Raw genomic sequence first — 12,470 nt, 5'->3', positions numbered from 1 at the left:
AATTTTGAAAGCAGTAAAACATTGCATACTCAAACAAAATTTAAATAGTTCTATAAAATGTCTCAATATTTATTGGATCTGTTGCTGAATTAGAAGATATTGGTGGTGGAGCAGGGGAGCAGCTTGAGGATTGCAGTTGCAGATCTGAATAGCGGTGGAAACTGGAGTTGTGGTGGTCAACTCTGGACTGTCGTGACGTCGTCGCTGTTCCTGGTTGAGGATTGCAATCGTAGAGCAGCGGTTGTGGACTGTGATTTGTGGGTGGTTGTTGTGGTGATGCTGTGGACTGTGGGTGAGTGGGGGTTGCTATGAAGTACAGCGCAACAACTGTGGACTATCGTCGTTGGTGAGTGGGTGGTTGTTTTGCTGACTGGTGTTGCTGGGTGAGTGGGTGTCAGCGAAATGGATGCTGGAGTGGATGGGTGTGGGACTATCAACTCACTGTGGGTGGAGCTGTTCGGTGCTGGAGAAAAGGCAAAGTGCAAAGAAATGAAGAATTGAAGATGGATGGAGTGGAGTGGAGTGAGTGGAGTCTGCTCAGTCTGGTGTGGAGTGTGCACTGTGGAGATTGGAGCTTGGAGGCAGAGAAGAGAAATAGAGAAGTAGAGAATACTGCAAATAAATAAATAAATAAATAAAGACTTGCTTATATATTTAGGGTATTACCGATTTTAAAAACCGGTCCAGTTAACCGATTTGAGATATTTCTCAAACCAAAAACCGAACCGGTTTTTTGGTTTTTAAAATTTTTTAAACCAAACCAATTTGTAAAAAAAACCTAATTTTCCGTTCAGTTTCGGACCGGTTTCCGGTTCGGTTCGGTTTCTAGATTATTTCTCATATATATAATCCTAAGGCATAGGTTATATGATTGCCATTTTGAGGTGGTAGAATTCCTTCATTTTGCCATGTAGGAAGATTGTAGTACAGATGGTTGCATTTGATTGGGGCTGAATTGGATTCTTAACATTTGGTTGGATGTTATTGGTCATGATGCGAAATAGATTGATGAGTTGGATTTGATGGAATATTGTTAGACATGTGACATCATGTAATTGAGGCATCCAAAGGTCTAATTAAATCTTGATTAATTTTCAAATAAATACAAACCATTCACATTCACATCCTTTATTTCGACATGGTAGCATTATGTAATTGGGACATTGGATGTCTAATTAAAATTTAGATTAATTTTCACGTAAACACATACTATTCACATGCACGTTCACATATAAACGTTTCAAATTTATTAGTCCTTTCACATTCATCAGAATTGGCATTCCAAAGGTCTACGTGAAAAGATATAAAGATTAGAGTCATTCTCTTTATATAAACACCGACTCTTCACATTCACATTAATTTCGCATAAACACAGAAGCTTAACATTCATATTCAAATACAAACACTCCAATAGGCTAAAAAGAGTCGTCATTGTTTTTGCTTCTCCGTATCTGAAATGAATCAGAAAGACTTAAGTGTTCTCAATTTCTCTTTGCTTTTTTTAATTATTTTTCTTGGTTTTTATGTGTGATTGCTACTTTCTCTTTCATTTGCAGTCCTTCCCAAACAAAGACATGTCGTTGAGGCTTAGCACTCAGACGAAGGTGAGAAAGAAGGGGTACAAGAGTGGCGTCGATGTGGAGGAGGCACGCCGGCGGAGAGAGGACAATTTGATGGAGATCAGAAAGAAAATAAGAGAAGATAATTTGTTGAAGAAGAGACGTGAAGGTCTCTTGCTTCAGTCTCAACCACTTCTCGATGCCTCTTAAAACGCCGCCACCGCCATTGAAAAGAAGGTACCTACTTGCTTCCTGATTTTGTTTCTGCATTGATCTTTGCTTCATGGGTTTTTTTGTGGAAATTGATTCAATCGTTGTTTTGTGATAATTATGATGATTATTATGATAATTTTTTTTCAGAGTTCTTCGAGCATATCGGGTTTCATAGGTGGGCGTGAGGCGAGGCCAAAGATATCACACACCTTAATAATTCATTCAATCGCCCATGGATTCCAATTCACAGCAGCCACCAGGTCCGTTTTAATTCGATAGAAAGTTTTAATCTTTCTCCAATTTTGGTTTCTGGATTGGTTTTGTTGATCAATTTTCTTTTAGGGTTTTCATCTTTTAATTTGTGCCAAGAATCATGACAAGAAGTTGTTTCTTTTTTATGGTTGTGTTTAGTTTTTTTGTATAATGATTTGTATGGTCCTGATAGGTTTATCTTTAGTTTTTGCTATTGATTTCATATTTGGTAATTGATGGGTTGTCTTTAATTTTGGTAAAGGCATAGCTTTATCACTTTTGAGGCCACTAGCGGGGACTTGGTACCCTTATTGTGTCAGTTATAATGTAAAGGTAGTAGCTTTATTCAACCAGACATTGTCTTTATGATTTGTTAATTTATGTGTGATTGCTTTATTTGAAGGTACTGAAACCTAGGAAGAGGTTAGTGAAGAAGGATGGATCAATTGGGCTGGAGAAACTATTAGCAACAAGGATCGTTGCACAATGTGTAAGGATGAGAAGGTTGTTCAAGAGAAGAAGGTGTTGGAATTAGTAGTTGAGAAGGGTATGCAAAATGGACAAAAGATTACATTCCCAGGAGAAACTGATGAAGCTGTAAGTGAATAATTCATTTTTAGTTTTATTAGATTTTGTTTGATCTTAGAGAAAATTGACTACCAAGGAAAGAAAAATGGAACTTGGAGTTTTATGTTATTTTTCATTCCGTTTTTAAGTAATGTCGATACGGCGGTTGAAAGATATGCGTTTTTAGTTTTGTGAAATATGTTTTTCTTGCAAAGAAAATTGAGGAATACAGCTTAGGGAAAAGATATGTACTGAAAATACATACTTTTTTTTCTCAAGTTTCTTAGCCGCCAAACAGAGTTGAGAATTAACTTTTTCAGTAATTAATTATTTGATCCGCATAATTGTAAACTAATTATTACGTAATTTGCAAGAATATGTATACAGCAGGCTCTAATTCAAGTATACTTTGCATATAAGTACTGTTGTATTTGGTAACATTTTAATGATTTTCTTTAAGTATTTGTCAATTTGTGATCTGGAATATCAAGGATTAGTTTGTAAATTTTGATCCATGGATACCTTTTATTTTCCCAATTATGGTTGGTACTTCACATTTGTTCAAGGATTCGTCTATAACGTTCTCATTTATCTTCAAGGTTTCACCACTAAATAGATGGTGAATCCATGGAAGACTTGTGTGAAGCTATCTGCAGTTTTAATGGGTTCTCATGGACTTACCAAAGGGTCTTTGACTTTTCTTAACTATCCAGCACAGCTCATGTTCAAATCCACAAAGGTAAATATTCAACTCCATTACTATTTTTAATTTCATGTTGAAAAATCAGTTTATGTTTGATAGTCAAATTGGGTCTCTTAATCTGTAATTGTGTAGATGACTCAAATTAGCTCATTGACTCTTTCTATGTGAATCAAGTAAATGGGATCAATTTGGCTATAATTGGAAATTTATTTTGTCATCTCAGGTTTTGCCCATAATGGTCATGGGCGCATTCACATCGGGCCTCAAACGAAAATACCCAGTTTATGAATATGTATTTGCAATACTTTTAGTTGTGGGGTTGATCCTTTTTACCTTAGTAGGTGCACAAACTTCACCAAATTTTAGTATGATTGGTGTTATAATGGTATCAGGTGCTCCAGTAATGGATTCCTTTCTTGGTAATTTGCAAAAAACAATCTTTACTATGAATCCTGAAACCACCTAGGTGACTAAACTGTACTATGCTTTAGTGTTATTTCTTAAATTGAAAAATTGTGACTTTATTATATCTAGATATCATCTTTCTCTATGACTTCTATTAGTTTCAATCTTAATTGTTTTATTTCATTTATTTATTATTCAATTGGTGAATGTAAAGAAGAGATCTATCGTTTTTACAGGTATAGAGAACTGGGTTTCTCAAATTTTCACCTTCTGTGGTTTTAAGTTTCAGAATTATATTAATTTGAGCTAGAAAGGCCTGATTTTCAGTCCATAGACTCATCAAATTCAATTCCAAGTCTTGCAAATTTCACAGGTTAGGAGTGTTAAAATCACATCTAACTTAAATTTGATCTTTAAAGTTACTAGATAATTGGAAGCTAATTATGTGTTTGGTGTGCATAGATATTGTTGGAGTGTACTGAATAATTGAAGTCTGAGATTTTGTGAAATTTGGTTGTTGAAAATGACAATTGCAAATAATTTACCGAAAGAGAAGAAATACAACAGTACCAAACAAAGTTTTATTGTACAACAAATTTTGTGTATACAGATATTAAAATTAGTTTTCGTATTACATAACACTGGAGAGAATACTATAATAATGTTGCAGTTACTTTGATTGAAATTGCAGTGAATAGTGGGCTTCTTGAGCTTTTGGCATTGAACGGAGGTGCGATTACACATTTTTCTTGGTCTTTATACATATGGGTTGGCTGTGGCAATTGCAGAAACAGGTCTTTTAGCGAAACTGACATTTTTACAAAGCAGGAGAAGTGTATCTAAATGGTGTCCAGAATTCATGGTTGTTAACAATTCAAGACTGGGGTTAGCCTTGCTCAATGGTATTATAATATTGGTGGTTATTTGACCCGAGTACCATGTTCGCCAAACTAAACTCAAGTACTCAAATTCTGGGGCTTCTCTTCTTGCTGAAAGAAGAGAAAATGATAGATCGAGATAATAAGATTGAATTGTAGAAGTTAGATTGATATATACATGTTTTCTGTGCTAAAGTTGTTCATTTGTTTTTTTACAGTTAAGTTGATAGATATATTGCTTAAAATTTTTGGTAAATAGTGGAACAAAATGATGATTGCTTTGAGATTTCCACATATTATATGTGGAGTTTTTAACATTTATTGGTAATTTTACTATAAAGAGTTAAACGATTTCGTGGTGCAATGCAATATGAGAAGACTTGGCCAGGAACTTCCAATTTATTATTATTATTTTCATAAAGGACAAGATAAAGAAAGAAGGTCAAGAACAAAGAGTTTGTTTTATGTGTTACTTAAATGGGTGGAGAATCTAGAGATACAACTACCAGAATCTATCCAGTATAACCCTAAAATGAAGGTGATTTGTTATAATACCGAGTGGTGGTTTTGATGAATTTAATGGAACTTCCTTTACTGGGGCAATGTTTAATTTATCAAGTATCAACTACCATTGTTGGAGCTGGAATCATGCCTTGCCTGCAACCATGAAAGTGCTTGATCTTGGTCTTGGTATTGCTTTGATCATCTTTATGGCCGTATTGACCGAGGCTTCAATCGAGTTGTTGCTCAGGTTCAGTAGGGCAGGGAAATAAGTTTCTTATGGTGGTCTTATGGGGCAAGCATTTGGAAAGTGTGGGAAGAGTTTGTTGCAGGTTTGTGTTTTAGGCTTTTAGTCAACAACATTGGTATTATTGAGAGAAAAGTGCTCCAACTCCTCTTCTTTTGCTTTAAAAGTGAATATATTTCTATTACTAAAATATTCCGTTATTATTTCGTTCTTTAATTAATTGATTAATTAGTTTTTTTTTTTTTTTTATGTCAAAATCATTTTCATAAGCAACCTGCGAACCTTTTAACTTGTGATATTTAATTACCCAAAAAAAAAAAAAAAGATTTAACACAAGTTTTAATTGATATTTTTATTAGTTTGTAATTAAATTTTTTATTGATTTGGAATTTATTCGCTTATTAAGTTGCGATTAAAGATGATTAGTTATTATTTTAGAAATGCATTTATTATACCAATTTAGATAAACGCTGACTAACGGTGGCTGCATGGAACGTTGACGGTTTCTCTAGAAAAACGAGACTTGGGAACTTGTTGATCTTTCACCGGGAAAGAAGATTGTTGGATGTCAATGGGTTTGCACTGTGAAGTACAAAGCTGATGGTATGATTGAATGATTTAAAGCAAGACTAGTAGGAAACGGGTACACCTAAACTCATGGGATAAACTACATAGAGACATTTGCACTCGTAGCCAAAATCAACACAGTAAGTGTCTTGTTATCTTTGGTTGCAAACTTGGATTGGACATTACATCAGTTCGATGTGAAAAATGTTTTCCTACATGGAGAATTGTCTTAAGAGATCTATATGGATCCTCCAACAGCGTGTATTTTACCAAGGAAGCATAGTCAAAAGGTATGTAAGTTAAAGAAGTCATTGTATGGGTTAAAACAATCTTTGAGGGCATGGTTTGGGAGGTTCACCAAAGCTATGAAATTTTTTGGCTATCATCAGAGCAGTTTAGATCACACTCTGTTCCTTAAAAAACAGCAAAGAAAGATCACTGCACTTATTGTATATGTGGATGATATGGTAGTTACAGGAAATGTTACAGAAGAGAGGAAGACTCTACAAAAGTACTTATCAAAAGGATTCGAGATGAATAACCTAGGTTCTTTAAAATATTTTCTTATAATTGAAGTGTCTCTATCTAACAAAGGTATCTTTCTATCACAAAGAAAGTATGCCTTAAATGTGCTACAGGAAACTAGTATGTCAGCATGTCAACGAGCTGATACACCAATCAAAGAAGGTGTAGAATTAGGAGTCAAGACTAATCAAGTACCAATTGACAAAGGGAGATACCAGAGACTTGTGGGAAGATTGATGTACTGTCTCACACTAGGCTAGATCTTACTTTTGTATTGAGTATAGTCAATCAGTTCATGCATAATCCTAGAGAGCAGTATATGAATGCAATTATGTGTATTCTGAGATATTTAAAAGATGTCCCTGAAAAGGGAATCTTATTTTCTAAAAATAAGGACTACCAAACTATGCATGCATATATTGATGTTGATTGGGCTAGAGCAATGGATGACAGACGATATACTTCTAATTATTTCACTTTTGTATGAGGTAATCTAGTTACATGGAGAAGCAAGAAACAGAATGTTGTGGCACGCTTAAGTGTGGAAGCTGAATTTAGGGGAATGACACTTGGGATTTGTGAAACTTTGTGGCTAAGATTTCTACTGCAAGATTTAGGCTATCAACCTAATCAACCAATCCAGTTATATTGTGACAACAAGTAGTATGTGACATTGCTCACAATCCAGTTCAACATGATCTTATGAAGCGTGTTGAAGTAGATAGATTTTTCATCAACGAAAAACTAGATGAAAATATTATTGAATTGCCCATTCGATCAGAGGATCATTTGGCCGATATTCTTACCAAGGTTTTCTTCAAACGTATTTTCTCACAACTGTTAGACAGGTTAGGCATGTGCGACATCTGTGCAGTAACTTGAGGGGGAGTGTTGAGATTTTCATAATATTGTGTAAATCTTCTACAATGCTGTAAATATTATGTAATATTTTAGTTATGTCAAGTATACGATCTTAGAATATTCTAAAGATTATGCAATCTCCTAATTGTTAGACAAAATATTATGTAAACATAATTAGGGGATTTAGGAGATCGTAAATTCCATATACAAAGGATGTAACTCTTTAGTGATGAATCAACGAATTTAAAATACAATTCTTCAAATTACATTATAAGTGACAACATTAGGCTTATAACCCTTACTTTCCATAGAGATTAGTAGCTCCCTTGCATCATCAAATCTATGCAGCAAGCAATAACCATTATTAAACAAAAGAAATAGCGTGCTTCATCAAGAGTGATATTACCTTGTTTACAATTTTTTTGAAGGAATTTATCAAGCCTCGCTACCTCCTCAACGTTATGTACCAGATCTTGTGGTATATTTATAGTCTCCTTTCTTGGTTTTGTGAATGAAGAAAGAGAAGAAGAAAAACGATGAATCAAGCTTTTGAGCTCCATTTTAGCAACATTGTTTATGAATTATTTATTGAGGGTTCAAACTAGCTTAGTCTTTTGAGCACCATCTTTCGATTTTATATATTTTTTATTTACATTTTCATCTTACTTAAAATTGAAAATGGGGGGCTTAATAGAAAATAGGTAGGGGCTATTTAGCATCACTCTTTAATCTTTATTGATATGATTAAATTTTTTATTACTAATATCATTTACACCTTAATGTTGAAAAGAATGTAAAAATGCATGAAAAAATTTAAACTTTGATAACTAATTTATAAAAATGTGTACAAAAATAATTCGGATACAATCATTAAAGCTAGTGCAGAGTCGGAAAACGAACACAACTGTCTTGTCTTAGTTTTAGTAAAGAAAACAGTTTTTTAATATTGTATTAAACCCGCTTTCTAATTTGGAAAATATATTAAGATACAATTAGGCTCCATTTAGTTCATTATTCTGATAGTTTTTAGAATAATCTTTTGAAAAAAGTTAAATTGGGTGGGTATTACGATGTAGGATTTGGAAATTAATAAAAATATCCCTTATATTTGTTTATTTACTAAACACCACTATAATAAAATATTAAAAGTTAACAAAAATACCTCCAATCCACCTATTAAATACGGACAGCCGGCCACCACCGTCGGAGGGTGGCCGGAGTGTTTTTGCAATTTCTAAAAAAAATATTTGGGGGTGTTTAGTTAAATTAACAAATTTAGGAGGTTTAAAAGAAATTAAAAAATATAGAATAATATTTTGAGAATAATGACATTTTACTGTTTAACTTTTTTGGGAATACTAATAATAGTATTCCCAAAAATATTCCCAAAAACGAAACAAATGGAGCCTTAAGGTTTCCGAAAATTCTTTTTAGATTACAAATCAAATACGGTACAAATACTTAGACTTACATACATGTGTTTCAACAAGGAAAATGACAATTTCATCCTTGAAGTTTGGCTTAAGTAATCTTTAGTCTTATATAATTTTTTAGCAACGTTTTAGTCTCTGCTTTGCCGGCAACGTTTTGTCTCGATCATTGGGAAACTTCTAATGCCAAAATGTTACTAAGAGGGATCAAAACGTTACCAAAACATTATATAAAAACTAAAGTTGTTTAAGTTAAACATTAGGGATGAGAATGTCATTATATACTTTATTTTTTTCCTCGTAAGTTAAAATACGAGCGTTGGAATTGCCTTTCCTTATTGCATGCATGATATCTGTAACTATATAGATTGCTTTAGAATTCACTTTCCGATCAGCTGCAAATAGATCATGGAGATTGTGCATTATCAAATGGATTAATTTCCTCCAGGACTATGTAATTTGATTTGTAACTTTTAAACCCATTTTCTTCATGTGGTGGATGTGTATTGGAGAAATATTAGCAAATTACAAAGAACAAAAGAAAAATGCTAAGAATATACTATAGGATCTTAGTTTCTTCTATATTTTGGTAAATACTGAGAGCTAGTGACTTATGATTTTCCTTTGAAAAGGGTTTACAAGAAACGTACCATATGTGGCTATAAGTATGGTTATATACTCTTTCAGTAGAGATATATATGATAGATGTAATGTATTTTAGTACGTATTCGATTCCTTATGTAAAGGAGTGTCTATCATGAGATTGTACATATACTAGATGGCATGCGTGTGCATTGCGCAGGTTTATTTATTAAATTATTTTTATTTTATTATTAAATTTTTATATTTTAAGAAATCGTAAACGATTATTGTTTTAAAAAAAAATGTCAAATATTAATTATAATAGAATATTTTGTTATTATTATTTTTTATTTTTTTATCGGGTTTTTTATGTTTAAAGAATTTTTTCTTTGGAAAGTTTTGGTTCGATTAAAGTAGAGTATCTTCTGGCATAATGAGAGAGTTGTTATCTTTTATTCATAAGAAAAATACATAAAGTTTAGTTATAAATTGAAGACTGTAATAACATCTGTAATGGCAAGAGAAATTGTTTCAACATCAGATGGTCCGCCTGAACTGGAAGGTATTCTACAAAATCTTAAAGCCATGTTGGACAAACTCAACACTGCCAGAGTGATGAACAGAGATATTATGAATGCTTTGTTAAAAATAACAGGCTCAACCATGCATGTAATATTCGATTTACTGAAATGTGAATCCCTGATTATTGCCAAAGAAAAGGAACCTGGTATTCCTCAAGGAAAAAAATAGAACTATGTCTGATGTTGTTGCTTGGGACGATAAAGAAAAGGAACTTGGGAAGATAAATTTACAAATTTCTAAGGTTTTGTAGAATATCTTCTAGTCCAGACGGATCATTTGATACTACTATTTGAACTGCAAAACACCAAGCAATGAACGTGTAAAAGTAGATATGTAGAAGGCATATAAGAAAAATCAGTTGATGTTATTTATTGTATGTTTCTGTTAGTTTGGATTTTGGATTGACAATAATTGGTCTTTTGTCTTACATTTGTTCATGATATTTGTGTGAAATAAAATAAATATTTGAAGGTGTATTCGTTGTTAATATACAATTGATTCAATATTATTACAATCATTGATAAAAAAATATAAGCATGTCTATTATTTTTGTTTTAGGTACTTAGTTTTTTAATTAGAATATTTAATATTTATTATATGATGTTAATTATCGATTTAAAAGTATTTATATTAGTATGTGTTGTTATTATAATCATAAAAAACAATATAATGTGGATTATCTTTATCTTTTATTCATATTAATAATGTACATAGATCATGTCAGATTATTCCATAAGGGATATCAAGTGCTATTTCTTTTGCAATTATCAGAGATCGACGTTGATTCAGATCCGAGATTATAGCCATGATTGAGTCTGTTATTTCTAATAAGCCATTCATCATTTCTCTGTTCTTCTCTCTAGCAGTAGACAATTTCTCCATGTTGGCTTTTACGTTTTGCAGGATATCTTTCAGTTCGACAGGCTTATCTAACATTGTTGTTTCAATTGTAGGAATGAAAAACAAACTTATAAGTGTAGATGTATAGGAGAAATATTAGAGAAATTGTTGGGGAAAAATAAGAGATATTTTTCGATCTTATTTACCGCTTGCTCTTGCTTTTTTGGCTTCTAGATTGATAATTATTGGTTTCTTGTCTACCATTCGTTAACAATATGCAAATGAATTGAGAATAAAGATTTGAGGATGTTTGAGTTGTTGAACTGGTTATGTTTACATGCATATAAATAATAGTGAATGGCATTTTACAAAGAAAGAATATAAACAGATATAATGCGAACAGGCAACTGTTCATTAAATAATATTATTTGTTAAGTTATGTTTAAAGCAACTATTCATTCTTTGTACACTGTATCTGGAATCATGTTTTGTTGGTTTTTTGGTTTCTGGGTTGACAATGGTTCGTCTTCTGTCTGATATTTGTTAATGATATGTCAGTAATATGATATAATTAAAGTAACTATTTGTATTTTGTTCAATGTAATTGGAATATTTAATATTTCAACTTTTGGATTATCAGTAATATAGTTTCACCGAAGTCAGCAATATATTTTATCAATCGGATTATATTTATGTTTATCTATGCAGGAAAATATGTAATATATGTGTTGAATATATGTGAATCATCATGACTCAATCAAATTAAGATAGGCATGTGAAAGATATTAACAACCAATATTGTTTGTCCAATTGTTATTTTTTCCATTTTAGTTATTCAATTCATTTGCAATTTTATTAACTAATAACTGTAGATTTAATATGAATGTGGTATGATTATAAATAATTTTAAATCTATTTAGACTATTTTATTATTATTGCATATAATTTTTTTTTTTTTGATACAATTACAATAGAAATACAATATGTGTATTCTTATGTATAGCGTATGTTGCGAAATCGTTTCACTAAACAGATAACTCGATTCTACAAATAACATGACAATTGTAAATAATAGTAACAATCATTCAAATCAATACCAAACAAGAAGATTATAGAAGCCAAGATAAATACGAATAGTTTTGAGAGAGTAATTGAATGGAATGATTCAGCTTGTCTGGAGGCTTTTAAAAGGGCCAACCTTTGATAGAGGTTAAAGATTTATTAGGAAAAACACAGATGAACATGTAATTGTACAGAAACAGTATAAAATGCAACAAAACATTGTTCAGCAATTGTTCGTAATAATATAACACACATTGTTTGGTAATGTGTGATTCTATACAATAATATATGTACCGGGAAAAACATGTATAAAAAATATTTTCACTCATATCATTGAATTAATCTAGAGTGAATACATATGTCTCATTTTTATTACATATTGTATTTAAGACATACTATTTCATAATCTATAGAGCATCTCTTGCAATTGATATCACTTGGCCTTGTTATTCTGTCCCAGATCCTTCGCTTGAGGAGAATGTTTGTTGTTGGAGTCATGGACTTCTTGTTGGAGTCATGGATTTGAAAGGCTCTCGGCAATTCCTCATCCTTTGAAAAGAATCCGGTTGTTGTACCAATTTGAGAAGACGTTGTATACCATTGTCATCATATATTTTTAGCAAAGCAACCGCAAAAATATATAGTGCTTGCATATTTTGTCTTTTACAGGCTGCACCCAGCATAGGTATACTTGTG

The 12,470-nt window shown here is 32.2% G+C and overlaps 1 long non-coding RNA gene across 3 annotated transcripts; it reads left to right on the top strand.

The window, feature by feature from the left end:
* The first annotated feature begins 1,312 nt into the window (after window positions 1–1,312).
* Window positions 1,313–4,829, top strand: LOC116138522. Of its 3 annotated transcripts, XR_004129306.1 has the most exons (6): window positions 1,313–1,796; window positions 1,920–2,032; window positions 2,428–2,621; window positions 3,191–3,330; window positions 3,936–4,072; window positions 4,391–4,827. It is a non-coding gene; the product is annotated as an uncharacterized LOC116138522 (long non-coding RNA). The 3 variants fall into 3 exon arrangements; XR_004129305.1 differs by having other exon boundaries at window positions 2,428–3,330; window positions 4,391–4,829; XR_004129307.1 differs by lacking the exon at window positions 3,936–4,072 and having other exon boundaries at window positions 2,428–3,330; window positions 4,391–4,829.
* Window positions 4,830–12,470: the final 7,641 nt, after the last annotated feature.

The sequence above is a fragment of the Pistacia vera genome, unplaced genomic scaffold, assembly GCF_008641045.1.
Source record: "Pistacia vera cultivar Batoury unplaced genomic scaffold, PisVer_v2 Contig341, whole genome shotgun sequence".
NCBI lineage: Eukaryota > Viridiplantae > Streptophyta > Magnoliopsida > Sapindales > Anacardiaceae > Pistacia > Pistacia vera.
The sequence above is the reverse complement of the archived record's forward strand: the minus strand, read 5'-3'. Positions and strand labels throughout refer to the sequence as shown.